The sequence below is a fragment of the Ornithorhynchus anatinus genome, chromosome 12 (genome assembly GCF_004115215.2).
Source record: "Ornithorhynchus anatinus isolate Pmale09 chromosome 12, mOrnAna1.pri.v4, whole genome shotgun sequence".
Taxonomy (NCBI): Eukaryota; Metazoa; Chordata; class Mammalia; order Monotremata; family Ornithorhynchidae; genus Ornithorhynchus; species Ornithorhynchus anatinus.
This window is the reverse complement of record NC_041739.1, coordinates 57055635-57078726: the sequence shown is the minus strand read 5'-3', so window position 1 is coordinate 57078726 and position 23092 is coordinate 57055635. Positions and strand designations below refer to the sequence as shown.

Below are 23092 nucleotides of genomic sequence, written 5' to 3'. Positions count from 1 at the left end.
TTATAGGCGAATCTCCTTTTGTGAGATATTTTATTAAATTTCTCCAGGCAGTAATAAGCCCGAGACACATTGTCCCCCTATAGAAGCGGATGTCTGACCTATCATTCCTACATTCGAAATGTTGTACTTGAGTCGGTCTTCAAACTCTCAATCAGATTCTCAAGAAGGGAGGTGAATCGCGGCTCGGCTGCCAGTAATTCCTGTAATATCTTCGGTTCTTTCTCCGACCTTCCACATCCGGACGCGAAAGGACATCGGAATGAAGGCGAGGGTGGATCGCTTACGGAGGAGAGACGAGTGAGAGGAAAATCCCGAGGGGGATCGCCTTCGGCATCGAAGAAGATTTCAGCCAATCCGTCGGAAACTTGGCAACCAGTCTTGGAAATGGAAAGAGGGGGAAAAGAATCCCCAAGCCTTTAGATCGAGGCTCCACTCTCCGAGGTCGTATTCACGCGGGCAAGAAGAATTGGAGTGATGGAACCATTATTCAGGGAATTAAGAGTCTACAGGTTAATGGCTTATTGAATTCAGGTCTCCAGTTTACACTGCCTATTGAGACACGGGGAAGGAGTAAAAATGGTAGCGGAAGTAGGAAGTCCCGATTAATCTCTCATAATAATAATGTTGGTATTTGTTAAGCGCTTACTATGTGCAGAGCACTGTTCTAAGCACTGAGGTGGATACAGGGTAATCAGGCCTTCCCACGTGAGGCTCACGGTTAATGCCCATTTTACGTATGAGGTAACTGAGGCACAGAGAAGTTAAGTGACTCGGCCACAGTCGCACAGCCGACAGGTGGCCGAGCAGGGAATCGAACCCATGACCTCTGACTCCGAAGCCCAGGCTCTTTCCACTGAGCCACGCTTCATCTCTTCTCATTCGTTCGGTCGATCGTATTTATTGAGCGCTTACTCTGTGCAGAGCACTGTTCTGAGCTTTTGGACAGCAGAGTTCATATCAACGTCCGCATCCTCCTTCAGACTGTAAGCTAGTTGTAGACCGGAACGTGTGTGCCAACTCCGTCACATCATACTCTCCCAGGTACTTAGCACAGTGCTCGGCACACGGTGAGCACTCAATAAATACGATGGATTCGAGTGATTGAGAGTTGTAGTGGAAATAATACTAGTAGTAGTAATAGCGCTTACAACAGTGCTTGGCACATAGTAAGCGTTTAACAGATACCAAATTATTATATGGGCCAGCTGGTAAATGGGCCATTTGGATCCCGAGGGGAAGAGGTGTGTTAGTACCCTGCTCTGCTTACTTTGCAGAAAACTGTGCTATGTACTGGACGCCTACTGGGCTGGGAACATACTGGGAGCCCAAAGGTGTATTGGAGGCCTTCTGTTGCAAAGCAGTTGAAAAACAGCACGGGCTAGTGGATGGAGCCTGGGGCTGGGAGTCGAAGTCATTCATCCATTCGTTCATTCAATAGTATTTATTGAGCGCTTACTATGTGCAGAGCACCGTACTAAACGCTTGGAATGGACAAATCGGCAACAGATAGAGACGGTCCCTGCCCTCTGACGGGCTCGCGGTCTAATCGGGGGAGACGGGCAGACGAGGACGATGGCGATAAATAGTGTCGAGGGGAAGAACATCTCATTAAAACAATAGCAGATAAAGAGAATCAGGGTGATGTACATCTCATTAAACAAAATAAATAGGGTGATGAAGATATATCCAGTTGAGCGGACACAGTGCTGAGGGGGTGGGAGGGGAGAAGGGGAGGAGCAGAGGGAAAGGGGGGAAGTCCCTGGATTCTAATCATGGTTCTGCTGTGTGACATCAGGCAGGTCACTTCACTTCTCTGTCCCTCATTTCCCTTATCTGTAAAATGAGGGTTAAGACTGGGAGCCCCACGTGGGACAGGGACTGTCCAAATCGATTGGTTTTTTTCCGCCCCAGGACTTGGTACAGGTCCTGGCATATAGTAAGTGCTTAACAAATACCACAATTATTATTATTATCGTCACGATGAAGACTGTGAGCCCCACGTGGGACAGGGACACTGTCTAACCTGATGAGTTTGTATCTAACCCAGAGCTGAGAACAAAGTAAGCGCTTAACAAATACCGAAAAAAGGAGACCAAACTAGGTGCCTGCTGAAAGCAAACGCCCCACCGATCACTCACCTATTAAGTTCGACGCCGAGCATTGTCTCAGACGTGGTACAATAAAACCAAAAGATGCCTTCGAGGCGTTACAGTCTACAGAGGGAATGAAGCAGACATCACTAACTGTCGTACTAATTGTTAATTGTACTAATCGTACTAATTGTTAAAGCTACAACAGGAAGTGGCAGAAGTAAGGCAAGTTGAATAAATAAGGCAAAAAAAGGCAGTGTAAATAAACTGAAATAGAGTGAAGTACAAGGGACTGCTTTTGAAATGATAATACTAATAATAATAGTGGTATTTGTTAAGTGCTTACTGTGTGCCAGGCACCGGACTGACTGTTGGGGTGGATACAAGCAAATTGGGATGGACCCAGTCCCCGACCCATATGGGGCTCACAGTCTCAACCCCCGGCTTACGGATGAGGGAACTGAGGGACGGAGAAGTGACTTGCCTAAGGTCACGCAGCCAAGTAGCGGAGCCGGGATCAAGACCTTCTGATTCCCAGGCCCGTGCTCTGAGCACTGCACCGCGCCGCTTCTGGAAACGTCTGGGCTGAGCAGCATCGGCTGGAGGGAGGTTCTGCCATTTCACCGCAGGTTCACCTCTCCACCAGTCTGGCTGGCCGACGGGCCCGTCGGCATCCGCCGTCTTCTGGGGCCTCCACGGCTCAGAAACCCAATAAATATTTTTGGTTGGCAGAGATCCTAAGTGCCATTTAAATCAGTCACAGGAACAAATTGTTCGATAGTGAAATTTCAGGTCACGTATTTTAGGATTTCATGAATATTAACTTTTCCATGCCCCACACTTCCATTTTACGAAGACAAGAGTTTCTTTCCGACTGTAAAAATTCCCTTCCTCACTTATGGACGGCAGAGACGGAAGCAGCACATTGGGCCCATACATGGAGTTAGGAGTCCTGGCTTAGGCACTTAGCGTGACTGTGAATACTATGATTTTGCTCGCCCGCTTCCTAATGACCGAAAGGGAATCGATACGATTTGCAAGGACGCATACTTCGCTCATCAATGCCGAGGTGCCAACTTTTGATTCCCGGAGGAAGGCAAAATGGGGGTAGGGCATTAGGCAGCATAGGATACTCTGTGATAAGCACTGGGTTGGGGGGTGGAAACCAGGGAGTCATTTCACATACAGTCCCGCTCCCACACGGAGATGGCAATCTCTCTGATGCCCCTTTTACAGACGAGGCAGACGAGAGGTTGAGTCGCTTGCCCGGGGTCACCCAGCAGGACAGCGGCAGGGCTGAGACTCGAACCCAGGCCTTCTGAATCCCAGCCCTAGGCTATTCCTACTAGACCACTTGGAGAGAAGGAGCGAGGAAGGCGGGGCTTGGAAAAGAGGGGCTCAATAAATCCCATCGCTACTCCGGAGGGCCTGAGTTCTAGTTCCGCCTCCACCTCGTGCCTGCTGTGTGACCTTGAGCAAATAACTAAACTTCTCTGTGCCTCAGTTTCCTCATTGGTGAAATAGGGATTCAATGCCCGTTCTCCCTCCTACTTAGTTTAACTCCAGATGGGACTCACCATTCCCAGTCTATCTCGTATCTACCCCAGCGCTTGACTTGCAGTAAGCACCCGACAAAAAAGATGATTATCCTTGCTCCACCTCTTAGTACAGCGCTCGGGGTAACCCCACTGAATGCTTAACAAATACCGCGACGATTAATATTACTAGTCAGTAATGATATAATAATAGCCAGTAATGGCGGTTCAGAGTGTGGGCATTTATTGAGCGCCTACTGAGGGTGACACACTAATAATAATAAGGACTGTGGTATGTGTGAAGTGCTTGCTATGTGCCAAGCACTCTTCTAAGCACTGGGGCGAGTACACGCGAATCGGGTTGGACGCAGTCCCTGGTCCCGCATGGGGCTTCGCGGTCTCAATCCCCGTTTTACAGACGAGGGAACTGAGACACGGGGAAGTGAAGAAACTTGCCGAGTCACACAGCAGACAAGCGGCGGAGCGCAATTAGAACCCCAGGTCGCTCCGGCCCCCCGGGGCCCCGTGCTCTAGCCGCTGGGCCGCACTACTGCTCTAACTAAGCATTTGGGAAAGTAATCAAGCCAAAGGCTGGTCTCTGCCTATATGGAGCTTATACTGTCACAGGGAAAATTCTCTACAAATTTTGGAGAGCAGGAGAAAGAATGTCCCGATCTTTGAGGAGGAGGAGGAAGAGGAGAGGAGTAATAGTATTTATTAATCAGTTGGTGCACTAAGCCCTTGGAAGTACAAACAATTGACAGAGTCCCTGACCACAGGGTGCTTACGCTCTATCAGAGGACACAGACCATAAAAATATTTACAACTAGTCAAGATAATTAATGTTGGCATTTGTTAAGCGCTTACTATGTGCCGAGCACTGTTCTAAGCGCTGGGGTGGAACACAGGGGAATCAGGTTGTCCCACGTGGGGCTCACAGTCTTAAGCCCCATTTTCCAGATGAGGTCACTGAGGCACCGAGAAGTTACGTGACTTGCCCAAGTCACACAGCTGACAAGTGGCCGAGCCGGGATTCGAACCCATGACCTCTGACTCCAAAGCCCAGGCTCTTTCCACTGAGCCACGCTGCTACAATTGATTTCATATATATATATAGCTTATTATGATTTTTTAAAGCCCTTTTATGTGTCAAACACTGTTCTAAGAGCTGGGGAAGATACGGATCAATCAGGTAGGACACGGGTACCAGATGGGGCTCGCAGTTTATGTAGGAAGGAGAACAGGCATTGAATTCCCATTTCACAGGTGAGGAAACCAAAGCAACAGGGAAGTGAAGTACCTGGCCGGAGGTCACACAGCAAACGACCGGAGGAGCCCAGAATTAGAACCTGGATCTTCTGACTCCCAAACCCGTGCTCTTTCTACTAGCCACGCTGTTTTCACACAAGAGCGCTAAGGATGGATATACATCTTTCATAAATGACGTGACCCGCTTATCTCCAGGGGAGAATTCTTATTTCTCAGGAGGCAACGGATTACAAATACTTCAGTCACCTGAGCCGTGAATCTGGAAAATGTATCAAGTACCTGAGAGCATTAAGTGTGGCAGAAGAAAATATGGAAATAAGAGTAATCGACCAGTAAGTCTATTCACGAGGAACTCGAAACCAACAGTTGATATTTGGATCAGGTTCGGCAAGATGGGAACGTATAAACATTTGAGAATAATCTCTAGCTGAGAGCAGTTGTGATTATTACACAAATGTAAACTATCCTATCTCTACCGCTCTTAATCGCATACCACCCTACTTCTCCCACTTTTTCTAAATATTTTTTCCAATAAAACAAGTTTCTTACGGATGGTGAACGTTACCAGTGGCTTTGTTGGTGCTCAAAAAATAATAATTGATTATTATAATTTACAGTATTTAAGCACTTACTCTGTGCCAGACACTGTACTCAGTCCATACTATCTCATGATATGATTAAACACGGTCTCTGGCTCTCAAGGGACATACAATCTCAGAGAAAATCCTCCAGAGAAAATTTTTTCTCTTTAAAATGGACAGAAGCCTTTTGCCCCTTTCACTTTGAAAGCTAATACCGTCCTAGACAGAGACTCTGTACCCACCGGCTTTCCAGGAAAATAGTGAGCCGGAGAAAAACTTGCGCAAAAAGACTGCGCTACCTGTTACCTATCGGCTATTATACTATTAAATGCCAAAATTCTTTCCTGAGTGTGTGACTAGGCATATGCTCACTCGGGTACTTTACTAAGAAATATTTACTGAGGAGTTTTAAGGGCACAATCTGCAATTAAAATCATAAGTTGAATACACATCGCTTCCTAGAAAGGTTGGCAGATGAGTGTGGAAATTTACTGAATGCCATTAATGTTTTCGAGTGCCCTGGAACAGATCTGTGTGGAGCACTTTAGAACGGAGTCCCATCACCTCGGTAATCGGTTTGCACGTGCGGTTGGTACGACTTTTTTTTTTTGGAAATCAGGAATTATTTTGAGGGCCAAGACTTTACAGATAGACGGTCCTCGGGGTGGTGGCAGGAAAAACGGCGCGTCGGACCAGTATAATTCCGAAAGCCAGGAAAAACGTTTTTTTGCTTGAATGCCGGGGTAATTTTGTTACGGTACGTGTTAAATCCCCTCTCGGTGATGACATCGAAGAGAGTTTCCGGTACTCTACAGTCTCGGCTACGGGAGGAGAGTGAAGCAGAGGGCCTACCTGTTCCATTCCTAGTTTGGGCAGTGGCTAGCGAGTGGAAGGCCATCGGCTACAAGTCAAAACTCCCTCGTGCTGGGCAGCAACGTCACGGGAGAGAGTCCAGGGCGGAGACTCGCGTTTACTGCGTGGAAGAGGGGCGATGGTAAACCGCTTCCGGATCTCTACCAAGAAAAACTCTCCGATGCTGCTTACCGGAACGATTGAAATGAAGGTGGGACGTTCTGGGAAAGACGTGTCCGCGGAGTCGTTATGGGTTGGAAAAATTCGACAGCATAGGACAAGACCGGGCGTGTTAAATGCTTACTATTTGCCAGGCGCCGTACTAAGCGCTGGGGTCGATATAATATAATCAGTTGGACGAAGGCCCTGTCACCCAATGGGGTTCAAGGCGGAGAGGGAGTAGGGATTCAATCCCATTGCAGAGATAAGGTAACTGATGGTAGAAAGAAATTAAGTGACTCGCCCACGGTTCGCAGTAGATGGATGGCAGAGCGAGAATTAGAACCCAGATCTTTTGACTCCCAGGCCCGTACTCCTTCCACTAAGCTATGCTGCTTCCGAATTGAGGGAGCTTTCAGCTCACCTCTAAGCTCGTGAACAGGAAATGTGCGTACTCTCCCAAACTCTTAGTACAGTGCTCTGCACACAATAGGTGCTCAATAAATACAAACTGAATGAACAGTAGGTGTAAATAGCCCGAATATGGCACAGAGGAGAGTAAGAGAATAAACATAAAGAATCGGCACAAATGAAATAAACAGAAAATATTTACAAAACGAGGTAGCTGAAGGGATGAGCCAGCCCAATAGCTGAATCCAAAATACTAAATACTCCCGTCTCTTCACATAGAATTTTTGAAAGCCCAAGTCCAATTCTTAAACCCCACGACATAATTGGGTTTTGCCGCAGACCGAGTTTGAGTTGATAGTAAAACTTCTAAGCGGCTAAAGGCTGAGAGGTGGAGATTCCCCCTTATTTGCCTTAGATCCGTTCTTCCTTCCTCACCCCCTCTATCAGAACTCTTGACAGACTTCAGCGGCCACGTGGCCGTGAAAAAGGAGGCAGAAAGTTAAAAGCCGAGATGTTTCTGTAGAAAGAATCGATAGCCATCTAGATCAACTATTTATAACTGCTTCAAAACCCTCTTCCCCTCATTGAGAGAGAGTTCTTCATCTAACTATTGAGCTGTCTTGGGTTGAGATTTTCTTCCCTTGCCTGGGGTGCAGGTTTGAATGTGCTGCGATTTCTGTCGGTTTTCTCAGTTAGGCAAATGCAGATCTGTATTCACACAAACAGCAAGCTGTGGTTTTGCTGGTTTGGGACCAATTCTTCCCCATTTAAGCTCTTTATTCATTATGAACAGTTTCATAATGCTGGGAGAGTGCAAATGCGGGTTGCAAATACCTCTGGCCTGGAAGCACTTAACAGATACCAGTATTATTAATGTATTATCATTATTAGTTGGAGAGAGCAGTGTGGCCCTCCTTGACCGCCACCTTCAACAGTTCCTTTTCCAACAACTTCTCCACAGCTTCGAACAAGCTTTGTCTCCTTAATCCTAAAAAACCCCTCCCCTGACCCCCAACAGGTTCCTCCACTTATCGTCCCGTCTCCCTCCTACCATGGAGTCCACTGCCTCACCTCCTCTCCTCCGATTCTCTCCTGGATCCCCTCCATTCTGGCTTCCCCCCGGCTTCGTCCCAGAGAAACCCTCCTCTCTAAGGTAACCGATGACCTTCTAATCGCCACCTCCGACAACCTCAACTTCATCTTAATCCTCCTAGACCTCTCGGCCACCTTCGACGCCGGAGACCACCCCCTCCTCCTTGAAACTTCATCCTATCTCGGATTCGCAGACACTGACCTCTCTCGGTTCTCTTATCGCTCTGACGGCTCTTTCTCGGTCTCTTTCGTTGGCTCCTCCTCTGCCTCCCACCCTCTGACAGTGGGGATCCTTCGAGGCTCAGTTTCAGGTCCCCTTCTATCCCCCCTCTCCGTCCACTCCCTCGGAGAACTCACTTCTTCCCACGGCTTCAACTGCCATCTTTATGCAGACGGTCCCCAGATCGACTTCTCCAATCCCGACCCCCTCCTTTATTGAAATCTCTCAAATCCTCCTGCCTTCGAGACATCTCTACCAGGATGTCCTGCTGACGCCTCAAATTAAACGTCCAAAACTGAATTCCTCATCTTCTCACCCAAACCCTGTTCTCCTCCTGTGTTTCCCATCACTGTCCACTCCCGGCTCTGCCACTTGTCAGCTGTGTGACTGTGGGCGAGTCACTTAACTTCTCTGTGCCTCAGTTACCTCATCTGTCAAATGGTGATTAAGACTGTGAGCCTCCCGTGGGACAACCTGATTACCCTGTACCTACCCCAGCGCTTACAACAGTGCTCTGCACATAGTAAGCGCTTAACAAATTCCAACATTACTATTATTATTATTACTGTAGACAACACCGCGATTCTCTCTATCTCAAAAGCCCTGTTGCCTTCAAGGCGTCTCTGTAATTCCACCCACGTATTCAATCTGTCACCCGGCAGCATGGCCTAGTGTCAAGGGCACGGCTTTGGGAGTCGGCGGACGTGGGTTCTAATCTCGGCTCCGCCACTTGTATGCCGTGTGATCTTGGGCAAGCCACTTGGCTTCTCTCTGCCTCAGTTCCCTCAGCTGGAAAATGGGGAGGAAGACTGTGAACCCCATATGGGACAGGATCTGTATCCGACCTGATTAGCTTATACCTACCCTGGCACTTAGAAGAGTGCTTGGCGCATAGCAAGGGCTTAACGAATACCATCATCATCATCGCCAAATCCTGTTGGTTCTACCTTCACGGCTCTGCTAAAATCCACCCTTTCCTCTCCGTCGAAACTGCTTCCACGTTGCTCCAAGCACTCATCCTACCCTGCCTCGACTTCTGCATCTGCCTCCTCGCTGACCTTCCGGCCTCCTGTCTTTCCCCACTCCTGCTTCATGTATCATTTATCAAAAAAGATTCAGTCCCTGCCTCAAAAACCTCCGGTTGCTGTCCACCCACCTCCACCTCCAGCAGAAAACTCCCGCCCTTTGGCTTTAAAGCTCTCGTTCGGCTGGCCCCATCCGACCTCACCTTACCTATCGCCTACCCCGGCCCGGCCCGCACACTCCGCTCCTCTAGCGCCAGCTTACTGGCCGTGCCCCGCTCTCGTCTTTCTGGCCGCCGACGCCTTTCCCGTCTCCTTTCGAAATCTTACTGAGCGGAGAGGAAGGAGAGCAACCAGGATTCAGCTGGGTGGTGGGATTGTTTGTGCTATACATGGGATGGTAAATTACCTGCACTATCATTCTCTTCCGACGGAGTGGATAACTGAGCGTTCACTGAGTATAAGCTCCTTGTGGGCAAGGGATGAGTCTTGTTCTTCTGCTGAACTCTCCCACACATCTAGTACCGAGTACTTGAACCTAGCGGGCACTCAATAAATACCATCACCACCTCCGCCATCCTATCGCCTCCATTTCAATCCATCAGTGGTATTTATTGAGCTCTTATTAGCTGCAGAACACCGTACCAAGTGATTGGGAAAGTACAAGAGAGTCGGTAGACACTTAACTTCTTGTATAGCTCCCCACACACTGCGCAAACAGTAAAATAAGATGTTTACGCCCCATAATGTCCCGAAACTGTCTTATAAACACCTTGGGTAATAGAAATTGTAATAGTCAGAGTCATTATTACACTTTAAATCGGTCTTTGAAGCCGCATATTTAATTTGTGGGAGACTCTTAGTACGTATCGAAGCCCACAGTTTTATGTTTCTAAGTTTTGAAAGCAGAAAAAAAAAAGATAAGCCTTATTTCAGTAACTCCGTGGAAGAATTCCAAAGTATGCCTGAGATGTCTTTTTATAGTATCTGGAAGCTTGTAACTCTCACGGTTCATTTGTTGATGTTCCATTAGCAATCTGACATAACGTCGGAGAGACTCTGTTCTTACGCTGTTGGTGTTTTATGAATGTTTACTCTCAAACTGAGGGCCTCAACCACTCTTCTCTCTGGAAATCTGTTTTTCCTCTTCCTGCCCTGGCATCGTCTGGGTAAAGGGGATTGGGCTGCTCTTCAGAGTTCTCCAGGGACCCTATACCACCTGTTTCCCATGGTCTTACGTATATATCAATCGATCGACGGTGTTTATAGAGCACTTACTCTGCGCAGAGCACTGTACTGAGCACTTGAGAGAGTGCAATATAATCAAGTCGGTAGACATGTTCACTGCCCACAAGAGCTTAGAGCACAGACAGTGAGAGGACTCTCTTTAAGTGTGTCTGTTCCTCCTCTGCTCAAGGGATTCCACACCTCAGTCTTCCCTTGGGGTTGGACGCTTATAATTACCGTGGCATTCGTTGAGCACTCACTATATGCCGAGCACCGTACCAAGCGCCGGGGCAGATACAAGATAATCAGAATCCCACAGGGGGCTCACAGTCTCAGTAGGAGGAAGGACAGGTGTTGAACCCTCACTCTGCAGATGAGGTAACTGAAACCCAGAGAGGTGAAGCGACTTTCCCGAGGACACACAGCAGACAAGTGGCGGAGCCGGGAGTAGACCCCGGGTCCTCTGACTCCCGAGCCCGTGCTCCAGCCCCTAGGCCACACTGCTTTCGGACGTATGGGTTGCAGGTGGACGATTCCGTCTTCGTACACACATTCCACGCACGCAAGTCCACAGGTCACCTCCCTCCCCGGGAGCCGGGGGAAGAGTCAGCTAGAGATTCACCTCAAAGAAGAGGGAAGGGTGAGAAAGACACTCCAGCCTCGGCCGGAGGAACCCAAACCTTCCAACCCGACACATGCGTTCAGCTTCAGGCAGCCATAACGCTCCAGTCGTCACCGCTGAGGACGCCCGGATGTGTTATCGAGTTAAAACCCGCTGCTTAGATGGCATATTAACGCTCTCTCGAACGTTCGCTCTTCTTCTGAGATGATACTGCAGGTCTACGGATCGGTTCTGGTCTCTGGTGGGACCATCCTGTTACCACTCCCTTCTTTACAGCAATTTCAGATATGACTAATGTGAGCTTTTTGTTGCTTAATAACCAGAAGCTACCGCTAAATGAAGCGAAGCCTCAACCACATGCTTAAAAGAACGCGTACGATTTTCAACCTTTTCTCCGTTTACTCCGTATAGAGCGGGGCGGGATCCGCCACAGTCGAGTCGAAATCCTTGAAAATGCTAACTGGCTGTAGGCTGTTATCCAGGTCGTGGAATCGTGACCCAATCGGCTTTAATGGTATGGAGGAATAGAAGGCTTTGAAATCATCAATCGCGTATGGGCTCCGACGATCATTTTGATCTGGAAATCTCTCCTCAAAGAAGCAGAGCATTATCGTTTCCCGAAATGCCTCTTGCTAGTACAGTGCCTGGACATAGTAAGCTCTGGACAAATATCACAATTAATTAACCGAACTGGCCCCACGTGAATCTACCCCTCTGGCTATAGCAAGATTATCTATCTCCACGTTGGAAATAGCCCAGCCAGCGTGAATACGAGCCCACGGTATAGAAGCGGCGTGGGGTTTAGTGGATAGAGCAAGGGCCTGGGGGGTCGGAAGGTTTGGGTTCTAATCCCGGCTCCGCCACTTGTCTGCTGCGTGACCTTAGGCAAGTCACTTCACTTCTCCGGGCCTCCTTCCCTCATCTGTAAAATGGGGATTGAGACTGTGAGTCCCGTGGGAGACAGGGACTGTGTCCAACCCGATCGCTTGTATCCACCCCAGAGCTTAGTAAAGAGCAGGGACCATGTCTTGATATGACCAATTTCATCAGTAAAACTGAAACGACCACTTTCTCCCTAAAAACTCCCAAGCTCCTCTCCGGACCTCCCGTCCTCCCGTCCTTTCTTTGACTCTCCTATCCTTCCCAGCGGGATCTCGAGAGAGGGTCTCCCACCTTCTCTTAAAATCTTTCCCATCCAACTGCACCCCCGGCCCCATCCCTTTGCACCTTTTGAAAACACTAGCCCCCTTCCTTCTGCCTTCCCTGCCGGCCATCTTCAACCTCTCACTTCCCAGTGGCTCTTTCCCCGCTGTTTTCCCACACGCTCACGAATCACGGCATCCTCCAGTTATCTCACACTACCTCCCTCCTACCATTCTTTTCCAAAGTGCCCCCGGTGAGTCGTTTATACCCTCTGGCTGCGCTTCACCTCCGTCAGTCCCCTCGTCGGCCCCCTGAAGTCTCCTTTCCGCCCCCTCCGCTTCACGGTGACCCGCCATCTCTGACGTCCACAATGACCTTCTTCTTGCCAAATCCAAAGCTCTCCGCTCCATTCTCATCCACTGACACTGTGGACCAGCCCCTTCTCCTCGAAATGTTACCTGCCTTCGGCTTCCCTGACATTGTGAAGCCAAGCAGAGAAGCAGCGTGGCTTAATGGAAAGAGCACGGGAGCACAGGTTTGGGAGTCAGAGGTCGTGGGTTCTAATCCCGGCTCCGCTACTTATCAGCTGGGCAAGTCACTTCACTTCCCTGTGCCTCAGTTACCTCATCTGTAAAATGGTGATTAAGACTGGGAGCCCCACGTGGGACAACCTGATTGCCTTGCATCTACCTCAGCGCTTAGAACAGTGTCTGGCACACAGTAAGTGCTTAACAAATACCGTCATTATTATTATCATCGTCCTCTCCTTGGTTTACCTCCCATCTCTCTGGCCACCCATTCTCAGTCTCTTTCGTGGGCTCCTTCTCTGCCTTCTGTCCCCTAACTGTGGGAGTCGCTCAAGGCTCAGTTCTGGGCCCCCTTCTATTCTCCTTCTACAATCTCTCCCTTGGTGAACTCATTGGGAGTCACAGGTCATGAGTTCGACTCCCCGCTCTGCCACTTGTCAGCTGTGTGACCGTGGGCAAGTCACTTCACTTCTCTGTGCCTCGGTCACCTCATCTGTCAAATGGGGATTAACCGTGAGCCTCACGTGGGACAACCCGATTCCCCTGTATCTCCCCCAGCGCTTAGAACGGTGCTCTGCACATAGTAAGTGCTTAACAAATACCAACATTATTATTATTATTATTATTATTATTATTATTTGCTCCCATGACTTCAACTACCACCTCTTTGCAGATGATTCCCAAATCCACCTCTCCATCCCTGACCTCTCCTCTGCAGTTCTGCATTTCCTCCTGCCTTCAGGACATCTCTTCTTGGATGCCCCGCAGACGCCTCAAATGTAACATGTCCAAAAACCCTGACCTCCCCTTGTCTTTTCCGTTACTGTAGACCACACCACTATCCTCCCTGTCTCACAAGTTCTGGAATTTTGGCCTTATCCTGGACTCATCGCTCTCATTCCACGCACTTACTCAGTCCGCCACCAAATCCTGTCAGTTCATATTATTCACAACATTCTAAACATGACATCGCTAAAATCTGCACTTTCCTCTCCACCCGAACCGCTGGCGTGTTAATGCAAGCACTTATTCAATCCTCCGTGGATTACTGCCTCAGCCTCCTCGCTGACCTCCCTGCCTCCCGTCTCTCCCCTCTCCTTTACTCTGCTGGCAGGGTCGTTTTTCTAAAAATACATTCAGTCCATGTCTCCCCGTTCCTCAAAACCCAACCATCTCCACATGGGACCGAAATTCCTTACCGCTGGCTTTAAGGCACTCAATCTGCTCTCCCCCTTCTATCTTGACTCGTCCACCTCAATAAAAAAGAGAACTAAGAGGAATAAGACTTCAAGTTTAGGAAATCCAATTTCAAGAATTAAAAAAAAAAAACCTTAGATGAGGAGTTTTTCTGTTTTGGATGTGCTAAATGTGTTCCCGAATCCCCTTAGGGGGTCCATTTAATTCAGTGAAAAGTAGGTCAGACCTCCCTAAGATCAATTTCTAATCAAATAGCTACTCTGTTCACTTATATTTATTTTATAGTGCCTTCATTAATGCCATTCTGGATTTCTCTCACAAACACAATTACATGACTTTTATGCTAACCGCTGTAGCCCATCTCATTTCTCTTACGGATTTAGTGTGAGAGCAAGACGGGGGTATCTTTTCAATCCATCACATTGCGGTGCTTTGAATGTGCGTTTTCAAAACGGAATTCCTTTTTAATAATAAACAAATAGCTTTTGCATATTTTCCTAACAAAAATCTGTGAAACCACAGTAGACCAAAAAATCCATTTTTTGTTCCTCTTTTTCCATTGGTTGTTCAGGCTTTACATTTTACACGTAGAAACAGAGACTTATGAACCTTACCAGAGACATGCAGGGTATTTCAGATCTTCAGTCAATGTCTAGGGCCAGTGTATTTTCCTGGAGAGGAAAAGAAACAGAAGGGATAGAGAAAGGGGACATCATGCATTTTGAAATGTTCATTCACACTGTATAGCCACCACTTGGCAAAAGGTAACATCGCGTGTGTACACGTAGGGCGTGTTTAAATAGAATGGGGAAAAGATTGCAAAAAGTAGCTAATTTTTTAAAGAGCTATTTGATTCATTCATTCAGTCAGTCGGTCGTATTTATTGAGCGCTTACTCTGTGCAAGACACTGTACTAAAGTGCTCGGGACAGTACAATATAACAACGGACACATTCTTGCCCACAGCTAGCTCACAGTGACTGCTATCATGAATAATAATAATAATAATAATGTTCGTATTTGTTGAGCGCTTACTATGTGCAGAGCGCTGTTCTAAGCGCTGGGGGAGATACAGGGTCATCAGGTCGTCCCACGGGAGGCTCACAGTTAATCCCCATTTTACAGATGAGGTCACTGAGGCACCGAGAAGTGAAGCGACTCGCCCACGGTCACCCAGCTGACAAGCGGCAGAGCCGGGATTCGAACCCATGACCTCTGACTCCCAAGCCCGGGCTCTTTCCACTGAGCCACTAGAACACTATAGAATGTCTAAACATCTCCTTTCCCATGTTTATATTTCAATGTGTACCTTACAGGAAAAACAGGCTTTTGTGACCTTGGGCAAGTCGCTTCTACGTGCCTCAGTTTCCTCATCTGTAAAATAGGGGGTCGAGACTGTGAGTCCCACGTGGGACAGGGACCGTGTCCAACCCGATTTCCTTGTCCAGTAAGTGCTTAGCAAACACCACAACCATTATTACTTAGTAAAATTCAAGCTGTCACTTAACTGACAACTCTCCCCGAGGAAAGTAACTTATTCCAAGTATCATTTCTGTAGCAGGAGCAAGTAGGCTTTGATTTCCTATCAGAAAGCATTGTGAATTCCTTCCCCTCATGTATATTTCATACCAAATAATTCGGGGAGCCGATTCAGGTAAAAATTCAATTACAAGATCGAGTAAGGATTCCCTAAATTCTTTTTCAAAATATGAAATAATCCCGGCTGTCTTTTCGTCACGCTTCTTGGAAAGAGGCTCTTAAGGAATCAAGAGCCCGGGCGCTTTATGAAAGTCATGTTCACTGAGGAAATTTCCGCTCCCCGCACTCAAATAAACGGATGGTCTGAGCCCCGGGACTTAGAGCAAGCAATGACCCACCGTCAGTGCTACCGATATCATCGACGGGGATGAAAGAGCGGAGGTCTCCTTCTCGCATCTGGGATGTGCGGGGGTAAAATAATGCAGCTTGCAGAAACATCTGTTCGTCCTACAAGAAGTTGGAACGCGATGGCTCCTAAAGTGTGATAAGATCTATGAATCAGTGGGAGAATTGGAGGGGAGATATAAATACCAGGTGTTCAGCCGGACCCCATCCTCCCTGTCCCAGCTCCACTGGGAGAGGGTAGGAACAAGGTAGTGTGCGACCACGTCCCGCCGTCGACCCCCGGGCCACGTCCTCCCGCGGTCCCGCAACGCCCTCCCTCCTCGCCTCCGCCAAACTGATTCTCTTCCCCTCTTCAAAACCCTACTTAAAACTCACCTCCTCCGAGAGGCCTTCCCAGACTGAGCTCCCCCCTTTTTCCCTCCGTTCCCTCTACCCCCCCCCCCACCTCTCCGCAGCTGAACCCTCTTTTCCCCCCATCTCCCTCCGCTCCTCCCCCTCTCCCTTCCCATCCCCTCGGCGCTGTACCCGTCCGCTCGACTGTATATATTTTCACCATCCTATTTATTTCGTTCACGAGACGTACATCGCCCCGACTCTATTCGGTCGCCGTTGTTTTTACGAGACGTTCTTCCCCTCGACTCTATTCATCGCCACCGTCCCCGTCCGTCCGTCTCCCCCGATCGGACCGTGGGCCCGTCGGACGGCGGGGACCAACTCTATCTGTTGCCGACTTGTTCGTTCCAAGCGCTTAGTCCGGTGCTCTGCACATAGTAAGCGCTCAATAAATACTATTGAATGAATGAACGAATAAATACGATCACTCATTCTATCCCTCCTGGATTACCGCTTCAGCTTCCTGGCTGACCTCCCAGCCTCCTGTCTCTCCCCACTCCAGTCCAGAGAAGCAGCGTGGCTCGGTGGAAAGAGCACGGTCTCGGCGGTCAGAGGTCATGGGTTCTAATCCCGGATCCGCCACTTGTCAGCGGTGTGACTTTGGGCAAGTCACTTCACTTCTCTGGGCCTCAGTTACCTCATCTGTAAAATGGGGATGAAGACCGTGAGCCCCACGAGCGACAACCTGATCACCTTGTATCCCCCCAGCGCTTAGAACAGTGCTTTGCACATAGTAAGCGCTTAACAAATACCAAGCTTATTTATTATCATTACTTCACTCCGCTGCCCGGATCACTTTTCTACAGAAATATTCTGGACACGCTCCTCAAAATCTCCGGTGGTTGCCCATCCACCTCCGTCTCAAACAGAAATTCCTCTCCATTGGCTTGAAAGCGTTCCATCACCTTGCCTCCTCCTACTTTAACTCGTCTATCGCCTTCTACAACCCAGCCCACACACTTCACTCCTCTAGAGGGACAGCGTGGCTCAGTGGAAAGAGCCCGGGCTTGGGAGTCAGAGGTCATGGGGTCTAATCCCAGCTCCGCCGCTCGTCTGTTCTGTGACCCGGAGAAAGTCACCTCACTTCTCTGTGCCTAGGTTCCCTCATCTGTAAAAAGGGGATGAAGACTGTGAGCCCCACGTGACGACCCGATCACCTTGTATCCCCCCAGCGCTTAGAACAGTGATTTGCACCCAGTAAGTACTTAACAAACTCAATCATCATTATTATTAGTGCTGACCGTCTCACTGGGCGTCCATCTCGCCTGTCTCGCTCTGACCCCCGGCCCACGTCCTGCCTCTGGCCTGGAACGCTCTCCGTTCTCTAATCCAACAGATATCCACTCTCCCCCCGCTTCAAAGCCTTATCGAAGGCCCATCTCCTCCAAGAGGCCCTCCCTGACTAGGCCCCACTTTTCCTCCTCTCCCGCTCCCTTCTGCGTCTCCCTGACCTGCTCCCTTTGCTCTTCCCTGCTCCCAGCCCCAAAGCCCTTATGTCCATATCTGTCGTTTTATTGATCTGTATCGACGCCCGTCTCCCCCACTCTAGACTGTGAGCTCGTTGTGGGCAGGGAATGTCACTGTTTATTGTCGCGGCGTACTTTCCGTAGCACTTAGCACAGGGCTCTGCACCCAGTAAGTACTCAATACAGGTGAATGAATGAATCAACCGGGGAGCCTCCCTGAACTAGACTGTAAGATCGCTGTGGGCGGGGAATGCGTCTGTTTACTGCCGTATTGTACTCTCCCTAGTGCTTACTAAATAACAATAATAATGGCACCCGTTAAACGCTTACTATGTGCCAAGCACTGTTCTAAGCACTGGGAAAGATACAAGTCAACGAGTTCCTGTCCCAAATGGGGCTCAAACTCTTAATTCCCATTTACAGATGAGGTAACCGAGGCCCAGAAAAGTGAAGTGACTTGCCCACTGCGGACAAGTGGCGGTGCTAAGTGCTAAGCACCGGGATAGAGCCAAGCTAATCACGTTGAAGACAGTCCCTGTCCCACCTGGGGATCACAGTCTTTATCCCTATTTTCCAGCTGAGATAACCGAGGCACAGAGACGTGAAGCGCCTTGGTCAAGGTCACGCAGCGGCGAACTGGCAGAATCGGCATTAGGACGCTTGTCGGCACACAGTAAGCACTCAATAAATATAATTGATTGATAGACTGACTGATAGAGCATTCCATCTAGAGCCTGCTCAGTAACCGGCATTACACCCATTACCCTCTGAAAACCGTAGTGAGTTAACCAAGGTGGGGATTACACATTCTTTAATTAAATTCAGATCAGATTCCTCTGAATGAACTCTTCATTCACCCCTCAATCTCCGTGCTTCTGGCAACCCACGTACGACATAAACGTATCTGAGAGGCGCTTCCACGGACCCGCTGATCTCTTGGCTAAAACCGGGTGAAATCGAATTCCGGCAGCCCCTTGTACTGCAGAAAAATTGCAAAACGTTTTTATTCGAATAGTCTCTCTAAGGAGGCAGGGTTATGAAGAACTTTCATTGCCTTAGTAGTAAATGCTTTCTTTTCCACAAAGGGAAAAACACACAATTCTCCCATTCATTTTACGCTCAGCTTGCTATAAGAGAATCCCCAAACAGATTTCTTTTAATGGCCATCAGCTGGAAAAGATGTTCCCAACTACCCGCCCCACTCGCCCAGAATCGATCACTTTGGTGACTTGAAGACCTCTATCTAATAACGATAGTAATTATTATCGCGTTATTTGTTAAGCACTTACTAGGCGCCAAGCACTTTTCTAAGCACTAGGTTAGCTACAAGGTAATCAGGTTGGACCCAGTCTCTGTCCCACAGGGAGCTCACAATATTAATCCTTATTTTACAGATGAAGTAACCGAGGCACAGGGAAATGAAGTGACTTGCCCAAGATCACACAGCAGACGCGTGGCAGAGCCGGGATTGCAACCCATATTCTCTGACTCCCAGGGCCGTTCTCTTTCCACTAGGCCAAGGCCCTTTACAATAACTCGAAAGCTGACAGATTATGGTTTACGGGATACCTACTGATGCTATCGGGGGTAATATCGATAATTCATGAAATTAGAGTTAGACTCATTCATTTATTCATTCAATCGTATTTATTGAGCGCTTACTGGGTGCGGAGCACTGTACTAAGTGCTTGAAAAGTACAATTCGGCTACAGATGGAGACAAGTCCTACCCAACAATGGACTCACAGTCTAGAGGGGGGATTCTCAAAGAATACATTTTCAAGTTGCTACTCCTAACCTGGTCCCATATCTGGGACTGGATGTTTATACAGGCAACTGGGAAATCTAGGGCAATTTTCCAAAACATCCGGACCATTCTGAGAATCGAAAACAAGAGTCCTGGATTAAATCCACTAGGTCATCACAACTCATTGGTCCATCTGGCTCGTGCAGATTCGGGATAGGGAAAAATGCTCCCTTAAATGAGCGCGGTCTCATCTGCCATCCACCGGTGCCCAGAGACAGACTGGCAATTTCAGGCTGGGCCTCCAGTGCCCAGTCAGGATACTGAGAGGCAGCATAGCGCGGCGGCAAGAGCACAGGCCTAGGAGTTAGAAGGTCATGGGTTCTAATCCCGCCTCCGCCACATGTCTCCTATGTGACCCTGGGCAAGTCACTTCACATCTCCGGATCTCAGTTACCTCATCTGTAAAACGGGGCTCGAGACCGTGAGCCCTACGTGGGACAGGGATGGTGTCCAACTCGATCTGCGCATAGTAGTACAGTGCCTGGCACGTAGTAAGCGCTTAACAAATTCCATCATTTTTACTATTATTTTCATTTTGGAGTGGCTTGGTCCACGACCCCAACAGCTAATTCCTTCCCAGCATATAAGGATGCTTCAACTCTCTAGACCCTTCAGTCAGAAAGCTACTGCCAGCCACAATTCCCTGAGATCCTTAAACTGTAAGCCCCAAGTGGGACAGGGACTGTGTCCAACCTGATTAACCTTTCTTTTAATGGTACTTGTTAAAAGCTTACAGTATCAAACACCGCTCTAAGCGCTGGGGTTGGTGAAAGCTAATTAGGTGCGACACAGTCCCTGTCCCACTTGGGGCTCACAATCCGAGGAGGGAGAACAGGTATTTCATTCCCATTTTTACAGCTGAGGGAACCGAGGATCGGAGAAGTTAAGTGACTCGTCCAAGGTCAAACAGCAAGCAGTTGGCAGGGCCGGGATTAGAACACAGGTCGTCCGACTCCCAGGCCTGTGCTCTTTCCATTAGGCCACGCTGTTTCTCAATTAACTGGTATATGCCCAAACGTTTAGGACACTGCTTGACACCTAGTAAGCACTTAACTAAAATAATAATCATAACAAGGTCTCCTTGGATGCAGTGCCTCTCCTCATTATGAAGCCCACCATGACGGTAACCAAGCAAGCTGCCTTCTTCAACTCTCCGCCCACCCCCTCCCCACGCTAAGAAGGCATAAGACACATTCGATAAACCTCTACGAACACCCACGCCCCTAAAATCCCAATACAAAGGATAGGGAAGAAGAGAGGGATCGGAGCCCGTCGATCCCGATCTCCGACAGTCCCGGACAAATGGATCTCTGATTATTTTAACGACCGAATCCTCACCTACAATTGACTGGAATCGGAGCAACGCGGCATAGGACAAGTCCCCAAGCTGAGCTTTTTCCAATTCTGATGGACTGACGGGCTCATCGATCAGCTGGGCAGACCTCCGCTACAACTTCATTAGCATCGGCGCCATTTTGAAGCACAGAAGGCAGTTGCTCTAAGAGTTAGATTGGTTATTTATTAAGGGCAGATCAGGTGGCAAGCTCGGGGCTAACCACTGACATCCGTTCGAGATGACAGTAACGCCAGTGATTATCATTATTATAATAGTTGTGGTATTTGTTGAGTACTCGATACGTACTAAGCCCTGAGGTTGATCAGGTTGGATAGAGCACCTTCCCCATTTGAGGCTCGCAGTCTAAGTAGGAGGGAGAACGGCTATCGAATCCCCATTTTACAGTTGAGGAAAATGAGGCCCAGAGAAGTTAAATCAGATCGGACCCCGTCCCCGTTGGCCCACGCGGAGTTCACCGGCTCAGGGGGAGAACGGGTATCTCATATCCAGACCCTTCGCTGGGGCCACATTCAGGGATTCTCCACTCCTCCAGTTCAGAAGTCGTTTGGTTTCCGGACGAGGGTGAGGGTTCAAGCGGCGGAATGTCCTTCAAACAAACCTAGGGAGTAATTTGGGGGGGGGGGGGGTCCGTTAATAGAAAAAGGTGAAGTTCACTCACTGGCAAATCCAGCCGTTAACACATTTTCCCTGTCTGGCAATATCATTCTCACCTTGGCAAGATGCCCCGGCAGAAAACCTTCCAAGAGTTTTTGAGCCGAAAGATGAACAATATGACAAATGATTTTTTTTTCAATTATGAAAAAAATGCTAAGCACAGGAACGCATTAGGAACGGAGGCGGTTTTTTATCATCTTTTTTTGTTCCGTGGGGCGAATTTAGCAGCAACCTTTCAGAATTTTCAGCAGTTGTCTATTATTATAAACCATAATTAGGTAAGAAATGACTTTAAAAAACTGCATCTGAATTACAGAGAGGTGTTTTTTTTTAAATTCATTGTGGCTTGATATATAACCATTACGTAATATACAGAGCGCTTTAATGCGTATTGAAATAGCTTCATCCAAAGAATTTATAGTCGTCGTTTTATTGAAGACTATTAATATGTATAAGAAAATGGTTTACAAATTCCACCTCTTTATTAGCATGGACATTAGAAGCACCGATGCATTAGAAGGCATATATTAGCCTCTCTCTATATAAATGTTTAATCTCTGTCTAATCAAAGGATTTATTTAGAAATGCTTTTTAATCAGCGATTCCCGAAAACCCACAACTATTGTTGTATTGTAATGTCACGGACAGAGGGTAATTTAGCATTCCACGGGTTTCTTAAAAATGGCCTCTTTGGGCTACTAAGGAGGAATTTTAGCTTTCGATGGTTCCAAATTGGGCTTGTATTACACCCAACTAGACCGCGCAACCAAATGGACTAGTCGGTCAGTCAATCGTATCTATTGAATGCTTACTGCGTGCAGAGCCCTGTACTAAGCACTTGGGAGAGTCAAGTATACCTAAAACACGTTCCCTGCCCACAGCGAGCTTACAGTCTAGAGGGGGAGCCCGACATCAATATAAATGAACGAATTACAGATACGAACGCGAGGCTGGGAGGGGGAGGAATAAAGGGAGCAAGTCAGGGTGACGTGGAAGGGAGTGGGAGAAGAGGAAAGGGGGGCTTAGTCAGGGAAGGTCTCCTGGAGGAGACGGGTCTTCAATTAGGCGGGGAGAGTAACTGTCAGATATGAGGCGGGAGGGCATTCCAGGCCAGAGGCAGGACGCGAGCGAGAGCCCGACGGCGAGACAGATGAGATGGAGGGACGACAGCGAGAAGATCAGCACTAGAGGAGCCAAGAGTCCGGGTGGGGTCGTAGCTGGAGGGTGGCGAGGTGAACCGGAGGGGGATCGAGGGCTCTAGAGCCGACGGTGAGGGGTTTCGGTTTGATGCAGTGGATGGGCAACCACTGGAGTTCTCTGAGGGGCGGGGAGATGTGGCCTGAATACGTTGGGAGAAAAATGATCGGGGCATTCATTCATTCATTCAATAGTATCTATTGAGCGCTTACTATGTGCAGAGCACCGTACTAAGCGCTTGGAATGAACGAGTCGGCAACAGACAGAGACGGTCCCCGCCGTCTGACGGGCCCACGGTCTAATCGGGGGAGACGGACGGACGAGGACGATGGCAACAAAGCAGAGTGAAGGACGAACCGGAGTGGGGAGAGACGGAAGGCAGGGAGGTC

At 48.5% G+C, this 23092-nt stretch overlaps 1 long non-coding RNA gene across 1 annotated transcript; it reads right to left on the bottom strand.

Annotated features, from left to right (window-relative positions):
• Positions 1 to 13: 13 nt before the first annotated feature.
• Positions 14 to 20970, bottom strand: LOC103170766. Its single transcript, XR_486377.3, has 4 exons — positions 20834 to 20970; positions 15824 to 15959; positions 14562 to 14618; positions 14 to 377 (listed from the first exon to the last, which is right to left on the bottom strand). It is a non-coding gene; the product is annotated as an uncharacterized LOC103170766 (long non-coding RNA).
• Positions 20971 to 23092: the final 2122 nt, after the last annotated feature.